This window comes from Pelodiscus sinensis, chromosome 4 (genome assembly GCF_049634645.1).
Source record: "Pelodiscus sinensis isolate JC-2024 chromosome 4, ASM4963464v1, whole genome shotgun sequence".
NCBI lineage: Eukaryota > Metazoa > Chordata > Testudines > Trionychidae > Pelodiscus > Pelodiscus sinensis.
In genome coordinates this window covers 47,699,649-47,717,787 of record NC_134714.1, presented here as the reverse complement: position 1 = coordinate 47,717,787, position 18,139 = coordinate 47,699,649, and the positions used below count along the sequence as shown (strand labels likewise).

The 18,139-nt window shown below is 43.2% G+C and overlaps 1 protein-coding gene across 6 annotated transcripts in view; it reads right to left on the bottom strand.

The window, feature by feature from the left end:
- Window positions 1-18,139, bottom strand: part of RALGAPA1 (Ral GTPase activating protein catalytic subunit alpha 1) — a 230,850-nt gene that overhangs the window by 211,781 nt on the left and 930 nt on the right. The gene's annotated exons all lie outside the window — the stretch shown is intronic.

Sequence of the window (18,139 nt, the reverse complement as noted above, 5' to 3'; positions counted from 1 at the left end):
CTTGAGACTGTGCAAATGTCCATCAGGCACTGCATTATTCAGGAGCTTCCAGTGTCCTTTCATCCCTTTTTTTCCCCCCCAACTATCATGCTCTGCTGTGCACTCTAGCATCTACAGCAACAAAGAATCGGAATATTTGTGTGACATTTCTTTCACGTGCTATGTTAACTGTGATGAGAACTTCACACGACAGCAGGGATCACCTTGAAATTACTAACAGAGGAAGAAAACTTGGGAGTCTGACAGTGTGCATGATAAGGACGGCAGCAACCTGCTATTGTATTTGGCAGTCACAAAGCCATTTTTCAGGGTAGAGAAGTGCTTCTGGGCTAGGGAAGCCAGCACTGATTGGTGGGATTACATTGTCATGCAGGTGTGGGATAAAGACCAGTGGCTACAGAACTTTAGCAACCTTCCTGGGACTCTGCGCTAAGCTGGCCTCTGAACTGTGGTGCAAAGACACTAGAATGAGAACTGCCCTCTCGCTTGAGAACCATGTGGCATCTGCTGCGTTTAAGCTGGTGACTCGTGATTGCTACCGGTCAATTGCAAATCAGTCTGGAGCAGGAAAGTCTACCATTGGAGCTGCACTGCAGCAAATATGCAGGGCAATAAATTCCATTCTGCTATGGAGGGCCATGACTCTGGGCAACCTTTTGACACAATGGTTGGCTTTTTGGACATGGGATTTTCCAACTGTAGGAGAGCAACAGAGGACAAAAATATTCCAATTTTAGCTCCAGCCCACCTTGCCACCAAGCACACTAACAGGAAGGGATAATTCTTGATGGTGTTTCAGAGGCTTGTGAATCAACATGGGCATTTCACAGCTGTCAATCCTGGGTGGTTCAGAAAGTTGAATGATGAATGTATCTTCAGGAACACTGTCCTGTAAAAAAAACTGCAAGACAGGATTTTCTTTCCAGACCACAAGATTACAGAAGGGGATGTGGAGATGCCCATTGTGATCCTGAGAAACCCAGCTTACTTCTTGCAGTCCTGGCTCATGAAGGCTGAGCAAGTGCTGCATGGTGGTTAAATGCTCCTTTGGGCGACAGAAGGGGAAATAGAGGTGTCACTATTGCCTTACTAAAGACAATACAAGCAGTCCCCGACTTACGCGGATCCGACTTATGTCGGATCCGCACTTACGAACGGGGCTTTTCTTGCCCCGGAGCTCACGGGCGGCAGTCGCCACCCGTATCCTCCGGGGCGAGAAAAACTTCTCCCGGTCTCCCTGGTCTGCTGGGGGGGTCCAGCAAAGCCGCTGGGCCCCCCCAGCAGACATGGGAGACAGGAGCAAAGCCGCGGAGCACGCCCGCTGCAGGCGTGCTCCAAGGCTTTGCTCCCCGTCTCCCTGGTCTGACCAGCAGACCAGGGAGATGGGAAGCAAAGCCTTGGAGCACGCCAGCAGTGGGACAGCCGCGGCACACCTGGACTGTCCCGCTGCCTGCGTGCTCTGCGGCTTTGCTCCACGTCTCCCAGGTCAGCAGACCAGGGAGACGGAGCAAAGCTGTGGAAGACTTGGGCGGTCCCGCCACCCCCGTCTCCCTGGTCTTCTGGGGGAGGGGGTGAAGCTAGTGCCCCCCCCAGCAGACCAGGCTTTTCTTGCCTACCCCTGGGGTAGAGCAGCTGGGGGCTGCCGGGTTGGTCCCGCAGCGCTGCTCCGGACCAACCCAGCAGCACCCCAGCTGCTTTGACCCAGGCATCCTGATTTAGCCGCTGCTGGTCAGTTTCAGCAGCGGCTGACTTGGGGACGCCTGGGGCAGAGCAGCTGGGGTGCTGCTGGGTTGCTCCAGTAGCGCCAAGGAGCCGCGCTACTGGAGCAACCCAGCAGCACCCCAGCTGCTCTGCCCCAGGCGTCCCCAAGTCAGCCGCTGCTGAAACTGACCAGCGGCTGACTACAGGAAGCCCCAGGCAGAGTTGCTCTGCCCCAGGCTTCCTGGAATCAGCCGCTGATCAGTTTCAGCAGCAGCTGACTTAGGGACGCCTGGGGTTCTTAAGTTGAATCTGTATGTAAGTCAGAACTGGCGTCCAGATTCAGCTGCTGTTTAAACTGATCAGTTTCAGCAGCGGCTGAATCTGGACGCCATTTCCGACTTACATATAGATTCAACTTAAGAACAAACCTACAGTCCCTATCTTGTACGTAACCCGGGGACTGCCTGTATTCCCACTTACCACAGCTTGTTACACTTTGCACAATTTGTATGATTAAGGGGAAATTGTTTGCTCTGGCCCACTGCTGCCAGCCAGCTGGGCCTCTATGGGGACATCACTACTCCTCATACATGGATCAGATCCAACAGCTCTGCAGTGGTCCAAGTGGGAAAAGTGTTTGGTGAGATGGCCAGGCATGGATACCTGGGAAGACACCATGAGACCATTGCATGTTGAGCCAGCCTACAGGGGGCCGGTGGATCCAGGTGCAGCAGGAAATGGGATTTAAATTTTGCAGAGCTTGTACGGGATACGGTTGGTCACCTGGCTGCAGGGCAGTGGAGTTCAAACTGCTGAACAGAGAGGCTAATTGGAAACTGGGCTACTTCCTGAAGGCCAGATTCAGTAATAAAATGCCTCAAGATGTCTACCTTGCATGTATGTCAACATGAGGAAAGGAAAGAAAAAAAGTCCCTCAGGGAGCTGGATGTTTTTTGTCAACAAAAATAGATTTTTCATGATAAGAATTGTGTGGCAGTGTGAATGTTCATGCAGTTTTGTTGACAAAAGACACTTCATCTCAAAAATGTTGCCAGTGTAGACAAAAACCTAGAACATACAATCTAACAACAACCAGAAAGAGAGCATAATCTCCTTTGGAACACAACAACAGCAGTGCAGTCTCATGAAAGTTCAATTGTTGTTTCCTTTGCCAAGGCATCATAAAGTTAAAAGTTGTGATGGAGATTTTGGTGACATGCACACATATCCATTACAAACTGCACCAAGGCCACCAAATTATTTTCTGTAGTCTGAACAGATATTGGGTATTAATTGCCAGCTATGACTTTCTGCAGGACTTTGATACCTGATCCCTCCTCCTTCTTTGAAGTTTTAAGGAGGTAAAGATGGGGTGGGTGAGAAAAGTTGAGTAAGGCAGTTTCTCTCAACCACTTAGGGGTATGCAAGAGAATCTGGGGGTACATCAACACAAGTGAAATTTGGCAAAAAATGTCTGGGATTTTGCCCTGCAAAGGAGATCGGGGAGGGGGCAGCGTTACGTGCCTGTCAAATTGAATGTTTGGAGCCATGCGCCTGGACGTTAACAGCTGCTCTGCACACATGCCCCAGCACTGGTGGGAAAAGTGCATGGCTGCAGTGGTGGTAGCTCTGGTGAGACTTAGGGTCAGGTTTGGGTGTGGAGAAAAAAAAAAAATGACTTCCACGGCCTCCTCTCCAAGTTTGTTTCCTCTCCAGCATCCTCCCCAGGGTGCTCCAGCTGGGAGGGAGGCTGAACCTGGAAACGCGCATTACCCCCATCCTCGCCAGCAGCTAGTACAATGCATGCCCATCGCCCCTTGCCCGTGGCGCTGCGGAGAGATCTAAAAAGTGGTGAAGCGGCACAATAAGCTTTGCTCCAAAGGACACCTCCCTCCCCGGCATAGTGGGGAGGGAGGGGATAGTTCCTCCCGGGGACCACACTATGGGGCGCCAGGCTGAGGTGGGAGCACACAGCCCCATGCAACGAGCCCGGCACTGGCAGGCCACTTGGTCCCTGCAGACAAGCTGCCGAAGCAGGGCCTGGCGGCAGTAGTGAACACTTCAAAGGTAGGGGTACCATATGTCCAGTGCCTGGCTCTGAAGAGGAGGGTCATTGGGTGAGAGCGGGGGGGCGGGGGGTGGGAAGCTAGGTGTGCCTGGTTCTGGGGGATGAGTGGGTGCATTGGGTTAGAGCGGGGGAGGGGGGCACTAACAAAATACCCCTTTCAAAAAAAATAAAGGTTGAAAAACACTGGAATAGGGTGACAATAAGTAAGAAAAGGATATGCAGCAATGTAAACAAGCTCAATCCTTCAACCTTTATTTCTAGACACTTCAGTATTTTAAAAAACTGTATGTTTCTTAATGAAGGCAGTGTATGTTATTGAGACTAATGAAACATCTTCAATATTAACTAAAGTTAGTTTACAAATCCATCTCTATCCTTTATCTGCTGCTACGTATTTCCAACACAACCCAATTTATTCCTTGTTTTCTTGGTAACCTATGCTCTAATGTCAATAAACCCCCCAAAATAGATCTGGCACTATATTATTCCATCAGAAAAGTTTGCTGGAAGCTGGGAAGGAAGCAAGGGACAAGGAGAGAATATACTTCTATATTAAGAGACTGGAAGGCCAAACCTTACACTGTATAAATATAGCTCCATCATAAAAGCTAACTTTCGCCATTACAAATAACAGTGTTTAATAGGAAAACAGAGTTCACCTAACATCTTGCTATAGCATAAAACTTAAGAATGCAGTAGTTTAGCAGATAAATTCTAGAAATATATTTTTCAAATTGCTGAATCTCAAAATTTCAGAATACTTTACTCTGAACAAATACCTTGTAACTGAAAAATTGGCAAAGAACCTGTAATATCCAGTTATTAGTATGCTATATGCAACTTTTCCTAATGCTTCCCTCCATTATCAAATTACAAAGGCATACTGTATTTTAAAAAAAAATTCCCAAAGTACACATTTTCTTCATGCACAAAAATACAAAACTCCAATTTTTTTAAAAAAATACAATTACTTCATAAGCCCTATTAATAGAGATACAAAAGGAAGACAGTGATTACCCATTAATGGCAACTGTTAGCAGGTAAAGCAATTTTACATGATCACATGAATGGGTGCCAAATGCCTCAAATCTATTTATTTACTAAATATTTGATAGAGGCCAGAATCAAGTTTAAAATGACCATATATAGTGAGTGTACTTTAAACTGGGTGTGTGGGGGGGGAGGAGGGGGTCTGTGTGCATGTCATGCATTTCTGAAGTTGATTACATCCTCAAATTAAAGTTACCCAGTAAGTAGAATGAAAGATCCAGCCATGTCATCCAACACAGTTAAATACGGTTTAGCTTACTGAATTTCCCACTCCTCATTTGTATTTATGTCTAAAGTGGACTTAGCAAAATAGATATTTTATAAAGAGGATTGTCTGTGATTTGAAGATTTATTTGTATTTCATTTAGCTTTTTAATGCATTATTTGTATGGTTCTTGGACTGACCCCTCTGAACATCAAAGATCACCATCAATTCACAGAACCACTACCACACAGTCAGGAGCAGCTGAACAGAAACCTGGGTCAGTTCCGGAGATTACCTATTGCTGCAGGAGGATAGGCTATTCCGTCTCTTTCCTATGCTGTAAACAAAATAGCAATTTTCATAACAACTTTGTGCATTATAGATACTTTGTCTTTAGAAAATGCACTGATATTACCAAGCCCTTACGCTCATGCTACCGATCATGAAATGGCAACAAATTCTGGTCACTATGTAGGATACAGCTTCCATTCAAGACAGTGACCTACATATCCAATGGTACTTATACAGCCTCTACTATTCATGGTATCGGATTGCCTTACAAATTTCAAATGTATTTACCTTCTACAAACCTATAAGATACAGATGTCCTTTATTATCCTCATTTTACAGATGGGAAATTGAGTGAGGCCCATAAACATGAAAACCAAGGCTTAATTTGATTTTCAGATAGCGGAAGAGCAAGGTTTTCAGAAAACAAGTACCCATCCCCTTTTCAAGTATTCCATGGGGAACCTCAGTTCTTTGGGGAGCCACAAAATTTCTGGTAATTTTGAAAAGTTTTGTTAGATGACCTTCCCAAGATTATACAGGAAATCTGACAAAGCAAGGAACTGAATTCAGATATCGCAAATCCTAAACTACCACTTGACCACTGGCCTGTCCTTCCTCTCAACCTATATTAAAGAGATTTTATATCCATGATATCAATTCCAGGACTCTATTATGAAAAAAATCTTAGCAGTACAAATGACAAAAAATATATTTGATATTCTATGTAACAAATTGTAAGTTTATAAATTAAAAGTGAGATTTGTTGCTTCAGAAACTTGAACACAGAAACCCTGAAACAAAAGTGCAGAAAAAAGTGAAGGAAATTTTTACTGTATACCTAATCCTGAGGAAAAGAGCCACATGGACAGCTCATTACACCCACAAAACATCCCAATAAATAAAGGTATCCATGGGTTTAAGAGTCCACTCACACCTATTTGTAAGATCAGGATCTTGGGGAGCTTCTTTTTCATTTAAACAAACAATTCCAGATATTTTTTTTATTTTTCCCAAATTTCTACATAGAATACAAAAATCAGTGTGTGCAGGCAACACTTATAAGACAAATGTTAACAGACTATATCAGGGGATTACCTGGAAGATGTGGAGCAGTTCATCTACTTGGGAAGTGTATTATGTACAAAGATGGAGGAACAGACAAGGATATCAGTGCTAGGATAGGGAAAGCAAGAGCTGCACTCAAGACTTAACTTCCCATATGGAGCTCACAAATAATATCTGCGAAGATGAAACTACGAATTTTCAACACAAATGTGAAGAGTGTGCTCTTGTACAGATGTGAGACCTGGCATACTAAAAAGTCTTCAAATCACAAGCTACAGACATTCATAAACAGATGCCTGAGGTACATCCTTCACATCAAACGGCAAGACTGTCACAAATGAGGAGTTTTGGAACAGAGCAGGACAAGAACCACTTGATGTTCAAATCAAGAGAAGAAAGTGGGGATGGGTAGGCCACACTCTCAGAAAACCATCATGCAGCATAGTCCATCAAGCTCTCACATGGAACCCACAAGGAAGACACAAAAGAGGAAGACCTCAGACAACGTGGAGAAGATTTACTGAGATTGAAGGACAACAGCTGGGATACTCCTGGAGTCAGCTAGAAGTTTTGTCTCAAGACAGAGTGAAGTGGAAGAGACTTGTAGATGACCTATGCTCCATTCGGAGTATAAGGGTTTAAAAAAAAGAATGTCATCAGAAACCAGCAAGTGCACCTGTATTACTGTACTTAAAATTATTAGTCTGTTATAGTCAAAGCAAAATTAATTTATTACCTATTAAGTAGTAGTAATTTTAAAATGAAATAATATTCTCTGCATAGGACAGTGGACTCAAATTAAATACCTCACCAATAAATAAAATAAATAAATAAAGATTTTTTTTTTTGTAAAAAACACGAGACCAAATGTTATCTCCCCTATGATTACAGTTTATTCAAGGTAAAGCTGAAACAATCAATGCAGGACTAGGATTTATGCTTAATGATGCTGTTATCGCTACCAAATGCTGTATACGCAAGCCTATATGATATGCTTACAGACCAAACCATAGCTACTTTAACATTTGATTTTTTTACTGTTTAAATAATTTTCAACATTAGTTTCATTTAAAAGAGAACAAAAAAGTTATGGGTGAACAGAAAGGATGTGGCAACACTATAAAACATCAAAAAAGTATACTCTCTCACATGGATGCAAAGACACCAATGGCAAGTACCACTTTGCAATTATGAACCTAGCCTTTTGTAAGTTTTCTATTGAGACTTTATAGTATTGGGATTTCAAACTCTTAGCAGTCTGAAATGTAGTTTGTGATGATCTGTGCAATCAATAGGAAAATATTTCTGTCCAAAATTCCTGTATATATCTAAACAAGGCAAATGTTTAATTATTCCTGACTTCAAGTAATCTGTTTACTGTTACCTACTGAAAGGCAGCAAACTACACAGAGCAGCAATTTTTAAAGTGACCATTCTCTGAATTAAATAAAGGAACTAATCATTTGGAGAAGATCATTAGAAAATTCTCAGAACTTAGAGGTACTGAGAAAGTTAACAGAAAGTAGGTTAAAATAAGATTTCTGATGACCCATACTGCTTACGTTACTGCCCGTTTATACCAAATATGAGAGGGGGAAGGTGGCACTGTTATTCAGTAAGGAGTTTTCCAGCCCTTCATTGTTAAAATGGCAGGAGGGTTTTTAAACTCTCATTGTACGCCAACATCTAACTAAATATTTGGAAAAGGTGGTTTTGTTAAAGATTTAGTTAGGATGGGAAAACACACCATGCACATCTTCAGACTTCAACAGACTTTAGATCAAGCCCAAAAGTGCATACTATAGAGTAGTCTATTTCTTATGTGGTACATTAGATCTAAATGACACATCATCGGTTCCAAATCTATGCAACAGTCCTTCCAATATAATATTATCCATTTTGGTTTCTTTATATTATTTTTAATGCTGCCACAAATTATTTCAGTGTGCAATCAGATTTTTGTATGAAAAATTCCTGATTTATAAAAGCTGCCAGGGAAAAGCAGCTGGATGTTTTGACATCTGGTATGTTCAGCCTTCAACATTCCAAATATTGTTGAATAAGCACATGTTTTTGCTAAACTGAACAGCAGTGAAATAGTGAACATTGACATAAACATCATCATTGGGTTTACATTTTAACATTCTATTGAGATTAATAGATTATCTGAAAGCTCTCAAACATAGTTGTTCCGGGTTACCAGCAGACTAAGGAGTAATGAATATTAGTTTACATTTATTCCATTTTTCAGGTTCTCACTAACTATATAAACTGGAACCTTACAAAATTTAATGAAAAATTAGGCTGGTGGTTGGGGGAGAAGGAAACAAGATGGGTGAGACAACCTCTTTTATTGGACCAACCTCTCTAAAAACATAAGAACAGCCATACTGGGTCAGACCAAAGGTCCATCTAGCCAGTATTCCCCCCTCCCTTTTTTTTTTAATAAAGTATAAATTTAAAAACCACCTAGTTTTCAGACACACAAAATTTTTTCTACCACTGCAACACATGTGTTTAAACAACTTACTCATAGCCAGGTGGGAAATGAAATTTTCGGGTGTAAAAAGTACAAAAATAATAAAGCACTGTAAAACTTAAAACAAAAATTCAGTTTTCTCCAAATTTCACTTATGTTGACATACCCCCCCAGACTTCTCTCAAGAACCCCTAAGGGTACTTGTACCACTGGTTGAGAAACACTGATCTAGTCCAGTATCCTGTCTGCCGATACTGGCCAATACCAGATGCCCCCAGAAGGAGGGATCACAACAGGTAATCCTCATGTGATTCCTCCCCGTCACCCACCTCCAGAGAAACAGGCTAGGGACACCATTCCTACCCATTCTGGCTAATAGTCGTCGATAAACCTAACATTCATGAATCTATCTAGCTCTTTTTTAAATCCTGTTAAAGTTCTAGCCTTCACCGCATCATCTGGCAAGGAGTTCCACAGGTTGACTGTGTGCGCTGAGTGAAGAAAAACTTTTGTTTGTTTGTTTTAAAGCCATGTCTAAACAGTCACTTTACTGCATTTCAACTTTTCACTCAGAGTTGTGAAAAAAAAGACTCCCATGAATGCAGCAAATTACAGCACTGTAAACCACCAGTTAGACTCACAGCACCTGTTGAACAAAGGGCACTGCCAAACTGAGGTACATAGCTGTCCCAATACGTGCGGCACTGCCACTTTGAAATGCCATAGTGGCATTTCAAAGGGGAAGTGCTGCATGGAGTCTGGGATCAGCTGTGCTGTGCTGCCCCTTTGAAATGCCACTGCGGTGTTTCAAAGGGGCAGCGCTGCCCTATCAACTAAATAATAGATATAAAAAATGCATCGACTATTCGATTTGTGAATTACTCGATACTTAACATCCTTTCATGTAACTGCTGAATTTTTCATTTAAAATAAATGAATTTTAATATTTTTAGTATAGACTTCAGTGAAACAAACAAGCTTTTGAACTTACACAGAGCTCTTCTTCAGTTGCCCAAACAGATATGAGGCAACTTTAAGAAGTTCTTAATACATTATTTGCAAGTCTTAAGTCACAAATTCAGCCCACACAAACCCAGGACTGCCTCTAGAAGCCAAAACTACTCCTTTACCTATCCTGTACTAGAGATATAAACAACTAATTGACTAACTGAGAAACAGAAGCTTATAAGTTAGCACTATCGACTAATCGCATTCCCTCCCTCCTCAACTCTACATTATAAATGACAGGGAAGCTAGTGCACGAAGTCACTGGGACAGTCACTGGGCCCCATGTCTCTCATTCTTCAGCATGACCCCCTCTTAATCTGTCCTTTACAATGCAGAGCAGCAGCATGGGAAAGAGGGGGATAAGGTCATGAGGACTGATTGGAGACTCACAGGATCAGGGACTGCCCCAGGATTTCATGCACCAGCTTCCCTGTCCTTTATAGTGCAGAGCAGCAGCAAGGAAGGTTATGCTGGGATCCGGTGCAAGCCACTCTGAGCACTACCCTCCTCGACTAATTGAGTAGTCGATAAAAGAGTCTATCAACTACTCGACTAGGAAAGTAATTGCATTTTAAACATCACTAGCCTGTACCTTTGATCTGATCCCAAACTGTTTTCAAGCACAAACTCATCTGTCAAAACTCACTTTGACAATGCCCTCCCTCACACAGAGCTCTTGTAAGCCGGCTGTTTATCTATCTTAATCCAAGGGAGTGGGTGGGCGCAAGCTAAAGGCCCTCCTTCAGCCTTGCGATAGGGACCACTGGACCCAGGACTCAGATTATGGAGGACAAATGATGAAAAACAGGGTCAGGGATATGGTCAAAGGTTTAAAACAGGGGGCTTACAAGTCAAGGCCAAAACTTAACCTAGTCCAGATACCTTTAACTCATGGGTTCCCAAACTTGGGGATGTGCCCCCCAGGGGTGTGTGAAGAAATTCCAGGGGAAGGCCATGAGGCAACCCAGCCACTCCCACCCCTAAGTTGTGCTGCTATTTTTTGTTTTTGGGGCCCAGTCAGTTCCTTTTTTTTAACTCAACAAGTTTTGCTGCAAATGGGGGGGCGGGGGGAAGGGGCAGGGGTGAGGCTCTCACAGAAATCAAAAAGGGGGTGTGATGCCAAAAAGTTTGGGAACCACTGCTTTAACTGGAAGGCAATTCCTTTACATGAGCCCAAGAATAACAGCAGCAACATGGCCTATGATTAGGTACAGCAACTAATGCTACTTAAACTTGCATCATTTTCTGTGTGTGTTTAAAGACCTAGCTAAAGCTTCATGGCCTATCATCCCTACAACAAAAATTCCAGAGTGCTTCTCTTTGCAATAGTTCCTACCCCCATCACCTTTTCTTGGTGAATCATTAACTTTCAGTTGCTATAGTTTGCAAGACAGATATAAAGCACCATTTTACAATGTAAAGTGAACAGATATTTGTTCTTTTGAAATTTTGTAACTGACATGTTCAAACAGCTTTTTATTTAATTAAGAGACCTTCTGATTTGACCTATCCACACCTAAGCACCTGAGAAATACTGAACAAGATACCAGTCAAACTGGGTGTCCAACATACATTTCATCTACCTGGAGGGTACAGACTGATTTTCTCATCTCAAGAAGTGGGTGTTGCTCACGAATACTATGTTTGTTAGTCTCTAAGGTGCGACAGGATTACTTTTTCCTCTCTACAAATTTTGAGCACTGGCTAATAATGCAATCTACTTGCCCGTGACGTGTAGATTGCAACCCGGAAGAGCCTGGTTCGGGTCATCTGCGCATGCGCAGATCGCCAGACAGCGCAGCTGGCAAGCGGGGCTCGCCGCAGTTCGGCGAGCCCTGCAGATAGCTATAGGTAACTCAAAACAAACAAACAGAACTGCTATGACTGAAGATCCTTGAGTTCTCCAACAATTTAAAATTTTACATCAGTAAACTCAATTGTAGAGCATAGTTACAAACACAACATAAGAAATAACTTTGGTTTGCATTAGCAGTTATTAAGGTGGTCTTGTTTTATTACATTTTTACTTTGGAATGGGGGGAAAAAACAACAGATCTATTTTTGCATCAAGTTATTTAAAAGTATCAAGGCCAGAATACACAAAAATGTTCCTAAAGGACCCAATGTACACCAATGTATATTTAATTAATTCCACACAGCAAATGGACTATACAAAAATTTGAGGGAGTACAGTACAGGGATTCAAGTGACTAGTCAACTGTCTGATAAGCATATGTTTATCAGATAGTCAACTCAACTTGTCGCTTCCCCACCCCTTGCAGTCTATCAGAGAGAGGTAGCAAAAGGGGATAGCAGGAGATGGTGCTTAGGGGAGCCAGCTTAAAAGTTGGTTTCCCCCCAGCACCATCTCGGGTGCAGGCCAGAGGGGCAGCGGGGAACTGGACGTACTTCTGCCTTTGAGATGTAACAAAAGCAGAAGGGCTGTAGGAGCAGAGGGAGAATGGGGGACTCAAGCAGTCACACATACACACTCCCAGTCCCTTGTTCCCTGCTTTCAAAACATACAAGAGCCCAGGATACAGAGGCAACAGTGCAAGGTGGCAGCAACCCCTGTCTGGGAGAAGAGTCTGATCTCCCAGACTCAGCGCAAGCTGGAACTGAACTGGGCTGCCCACCTGCCCTGCTCCTAAAACAATTTAAATGCAGAGCCACAGCAGGGGCAGGTCCTAGACCCAGCATAAGATGGAACTAAGCAGGGTTGCTGGCCAGCCTGCTAAAAAAATTTGCAGGGGGAGGAGGAGGAAAGAGAGAGGAAGGGGGAGGAAAATGCATGTAGTCTATAGCATTAACCGATAAGCTTTTGCTCATCAGTTAATTGACTGAACTATTACAGTAGATGTCCAATAATCTGGAACCTATGGGACCTAGGTAGTGCTGGATTATCAAATATGCCAGACTATCAGAAGGTACTATAAGGTGGTGGGTGGGTGGGTGGGTGGGTGGGTGGGTATGTATGTATGTATGTATATATATATATATATATATATATATATATACACACACACACACACACACACACACACACACACACACACACACAGTATACATTATATACTGTATATAAAGTGTTCTTAACCCTTTTTATTGTACATACTGTAATGTTTTAGTTTTTTTAAGCCTTTTTTACCTTTCTGCTCAGTTCAGCTGCTGCCGCTGTTACCTTTTGACTCATTTTTTGCCGAAGCTCACTCACTAGGCTCTTGCCATTTTGATGCTGGACTATCAGGAGAGTCGGATTATTGGATGCCAGACTATTGGAGTTTTACTGTACATCCAGGGTATTTATATGCCCTCTCTGAAATCCACAGTCTCAATTATTTTAACGTGTCTTCATAAGAGATTTTCCAGAAGAGATTTTCCAGATCTGAATAATTTTAATCTTCCTTATATTATGGGGGGGGGGGGTTGCGCAATGGGGGTTACTGCACTGAACTCTGTATTATATATGAAGACACATCATTACTTATAATGGCATATTTTCCATATTTGTCTTCATCCTATTTTTTGTGCATCCTTAACACTGTTTGCATTTTTATTGTTACTATACATTGAGCACAAGTCTTAATTGAGCTATCCACAATGATGCCAAGGCCATTCTCAAGATGATGCAGTTACTTTAGAACCAACTGAGCTATAAAAGTAATTCAGATAATTCCCTCCAATGTCTTTACTTTGCATTTGTCAACAATACATTTCATGTGTCATACCATCAATATATTTTGTTAGCCTGGAACAGGAAAGACTTAAACAACCAAAATCTGATAGCACTTCAAAGATTAACTTGGCTACCTCTCTGAAACTTTTAAACAATATTATGTCCTCTACATGATTTGACACCTCACTGCATATCTCCCTTGCTATTAAATATATAAAACACTGATAGTAATACAAAACCTACTGTTTTCTATTTCTTAGCCAGCTTCTGACCCGTGTCAGCACACTGCCTCTGCTGCTTTCTGTGCCCCCACATGCCACTCAAAGGGCCAGCTGCTGGTGCTAGTGTGCATGCGTGCCTCTGCATAGCACATGCCCCTTGAGGGGTAGTGTACAGAGCTCCTCCTCTCCATCACAGCACAATCTTCACAGGTCCTATTGGCTGATTTCTGTGTCAGACAGCTCATGAAGTCCCTCTCCCCCATGGTGGGAGACACACAAATGCACATGCTGCTTCCCTCCCACCCCCTCAGCTGGCTGCTTTGAGTGGCATGTGAGGGCATGGCAGGTAGGAAGCTCCTCATCAAAAATCATTGCCCGCTGTCAGACTGCATTAAAGGAGTTTTAAGTTTACAAAAGGAGGTAAACACTTATCTTCTCTGATGGGTGTAAAACTGTAGAAAAAGGAGAATTTCCCTACTATTTGCTGATATGCAAGGGCTGGGGAAAGAAGTGATCTGACGGGTGCAGAAGTCAGTCTTCACAAAGGGAGGAAGCAGAGACAGAGACTAGGGAAATCTTTCCCCAAAGATTACACTGGGAAAGGACACCCTCTCCTCACCTTATTTCTTTTCACCTTATTCCTTTTCCACCTCCTTTCATGATTGGTCTGAAGGATCAAATTTAAAAATATTGCTGTCAGTTTCAGATGATTGCTAGCAATAGATAGGGATAACCAGGAGCTGTCCCTTTTCTTCTGAGCAGTGAAGCATCTTCTTGTTTACCATCTTCTGAGAGTATTCAACACTGCTGAAGTAGTGGGCACTCTGCCATATGCTCCATAGGAGCCATCCCAATAACTCCAGTGTAATCTCTAGGGAAAGATTTCCCCCTGTCTCTGCTCTGTTTTGCTTCCTCCCTTTGTGAGGACTGACTTCTGCACCTGTCAGAGGCAACAAGGGGGGAAAGTAACAAGTTGCATCACTAGTTGCTTACATCCCTAATTGTAATCCTATATTCTGTAAGGTTTATCCCTTGATTCCCTAAAAAACGTGATACATGCACACTATGCAGGGAATCAAGGGATAACCCTTACAGTATATAGGATTACAATTAGGGATGTAAGCAACTAGTGATGCAGCTAGTCACTTTCCCCCCTTGTTGCCTCTATCAGAGAGAGGCAGCAAGGAGTGGGGAAGCAGGAGCCAGCGCTGGGGGGAGCCAGCTTAAAAGCTAGTTCTCCCTAGCACTATCTCCACGCGGATCAGGGGAGGTAGGGACACAGTGGGAAATGGTGCAAGCGGGGACTCCCCTGCTGGCCCTGTGCTCCCTGTGGGGCTTCCTTTTGAAATGTACAAGAACCCCACTAAGACACCACAGGGAGCATGGGGCCAGTTCCCTGCTGGCCCCATGTCCCTACAGGGCTTCCACTTTTGAACTGTAGCAAGAGCCCAGGGTTCTTGTTATAGTTCAAAGGCGGAGGCTTCTCGCTCTTATAGACTAATTGACTAGTCAATGGAAATCCCATCAACTACTCGATTACTTAATCTAAATTTAACATCCCTAATTATAATCAACAATCCATTTCTCTTGTTGTCAAGTGTACACGAGGGAGGTGCCAAGACAGTCATCCAGAGTAAGACCTGTCATTTTTCCAACTCGGTTTTGTAGGAAAGCACATCTAGAAGGCAGCACAATTCTGTAGCCAGAATATGGCAAAAAAGAAAGGATGGGACATAGAGTCACACCCAGCGAATCTGCTTTTTTCTACATAGACATGCACTGAACTGTACTCTAAGACTGTGGCAGAAGAACAGACAGGAACTGCAGTGGGGGTGGGGAAGGAGTCACAGGAAAACATGTCTCAACAGATGTAATCCATTTTATAGTTGTTGCATAAAACCTCAGATTAAATAAAGACTATTAGCTTGATGCTATGATGTTTTTACTAGAGCTGCAGTTCTTATTCCTCATCAACCACATCTGACTGAGGGGGCGAAATACGTACTGAATGTACAAACCAAACAAAGTAACATACACTAAAAGTAACCAAGTAATCTAAATTCAGAATTTTATATTGTTCCTTTGTGAGGCAGATTCTTAGAGCAGATTTCTCCAAACACTGGAGAAAAAGAAGTATATACATATTTTGTATAACACAAGCCATAAATGATCCAAGGATAAACAGGTAAGAACAGCTCAATGATTTCAAGGATGGGGGAGAGGACTTCTCTTACTGCTGGGGTGGGATGGAACACCTTATTACAAGGACATAATATCTTCATTTGAGACACTGCAATAACAACTGCTATAAACTGTAAGTTAGGGGACTGTGGACTAAGGATGTAAAATCCTGTTTCATCAGTTAACTGGTTAAATATAACGTTTAATTGGCTAACCACTTAAGCAGGGGGGAGCAGGCTGCATCAGCCTGGCTAGGCTGGAGCAGTCCCCCCGCCCACCATGCCCCCTTCCACCACCACGGGTTGGGTGCTGGTCTGGAGTGCCCCCTGCCCGCAGCACGCTGGGATGCTTACCAGTTAGCTGGTTAACCATTTACATCCCTATTGTGGACACTCTCACATGTTAACAGCTGTACCATACATTGGCATCTAGAGCAGCATTGGGCAAATACCAGCCTCCATGCTGGAGTTGGTCCACGAGGGTTAGCCCTTGGTGGACCCCCACACCACCATATTTACCTGCACCTCCACAGGTACTAGGGATCACAGCTCCTGTTGGCTGTTGCCGGTCAACGGGAGCTGCCATCGCTTGTACCTGTGGAGGTGCAGGTAAATATAGTGGCAGTGTCCCACCAGGGAACTAACCCTGGTGAACCGCAGCTCTTATTACCCACCCCGATCTAGAGAAACAAGAACCAATAACAACTATTTTACTTGGTAGTTTTGAACTATAAGGACAAGAAATTTATAAACTCACAAAATATGAATAGTTGGGAGCACTGATTTCTACCCAAAAACTAAGAAATGCAGATACATCAAGGTCATTCTTTTTAACCCAGCTATAAACATATGTAGAGAAAGTGACAGCCACGATAATTACAACTAGTGTATTTCAGGATGGAAAAACAGGACACAGCTGTTTGCAGTGAATGTAATCACTTTTTCTGTTCTCCAAGTATCCTTGAACAGACTTGAATTTTTACAAATGTATTTGTTATTTAAATCGACTGACCTCCAACAAATTATCGCCACAATAACTACTATCATTCACTCTGTGTACTAAGCTACTGCTTAGTGCTGATTCCACTCCACAACTGAATGACTCCCAAACCCAAGGATGGTCACATGAACATGTCCAGCATAAATATGCACCTGAATCCATTTCAGCACATATTTGTGATGCTGTTATCATGAAAATTCTTACAAACAAAAGTTCCTAATACAAGCATTCATGTAAAATGGATAAGAGGGGATATAAATGCCATTAAAGTTCATTAGCAGTTTTTATGCAAAGATATCAAACAATGTTACAGTACAGTATAGGAATGTAAGTGACTAGTCAACTATCCAATTAGCTTCTCCCCCATCCCACCCTAGCTGCCTCTATGAGCAAGGCAGGGGAATAGGAGCCAGTACAGGGAGGAGCCAGCTTAAGAGAAACTAAAGCAGTCTCCACTGGCGCTGCTTATGCTGCGATTCTGCTTTTGAAATGTACAAGAGCCATGTTGGCATTTTGAAATGTACAAGGCTCAGGTCCCACAGGGAGTTCAGGGCCCAAAGGCTCAGGTGCCACAGGGAGCTCAGGGCCAGTCCCTCGCTGGCCCTGTGCTCCCTGCGGGGCTTCTGCTTTGAACTGTGAACTTAATCTAAATTTAACATCTCTATTACAATATACATAGATTTAGCACATATTTCTTTCACAAGGAACCTGCTGACCTAGGTAAATGCCTCTCAGCCAGAGCCTGGACTTGGCACCTCCCTCCCCCCCGGAGCCTCTGCACCGCCCCTTCCCCAGGTCACAACTCCCTCCCAGACATTGCACTTCCTCCTACAACCCTACCCCAAGCCAGAATCCTCTCCTGCATCCATACCCAATCCTGCCCTAAGAATGTGAATGGTTAACTAGTAAGCATCACCCTTATGGGGCAATGCAAGAGCTGGAACAACTCCCTGCCCACCACTCCAGCCTGCCCACCCACATTTAATCAGTTAACCGGTCAAACTGAACATTTAACCAGTTAGCTAATAAAACAGGATTTTACATCTCTATCCTGCACCCCAATTCCCTCCCCCAGGCCATCACCCAAACCCTCTGCACCTCCCTTCCCCCAGGTCACAACTCCCTCCTAAATCCTGTACCTTTCTTACAACCTTCTCCGAGCTAAAATCCTCTCCAGCACTCATACGCCCTCCTG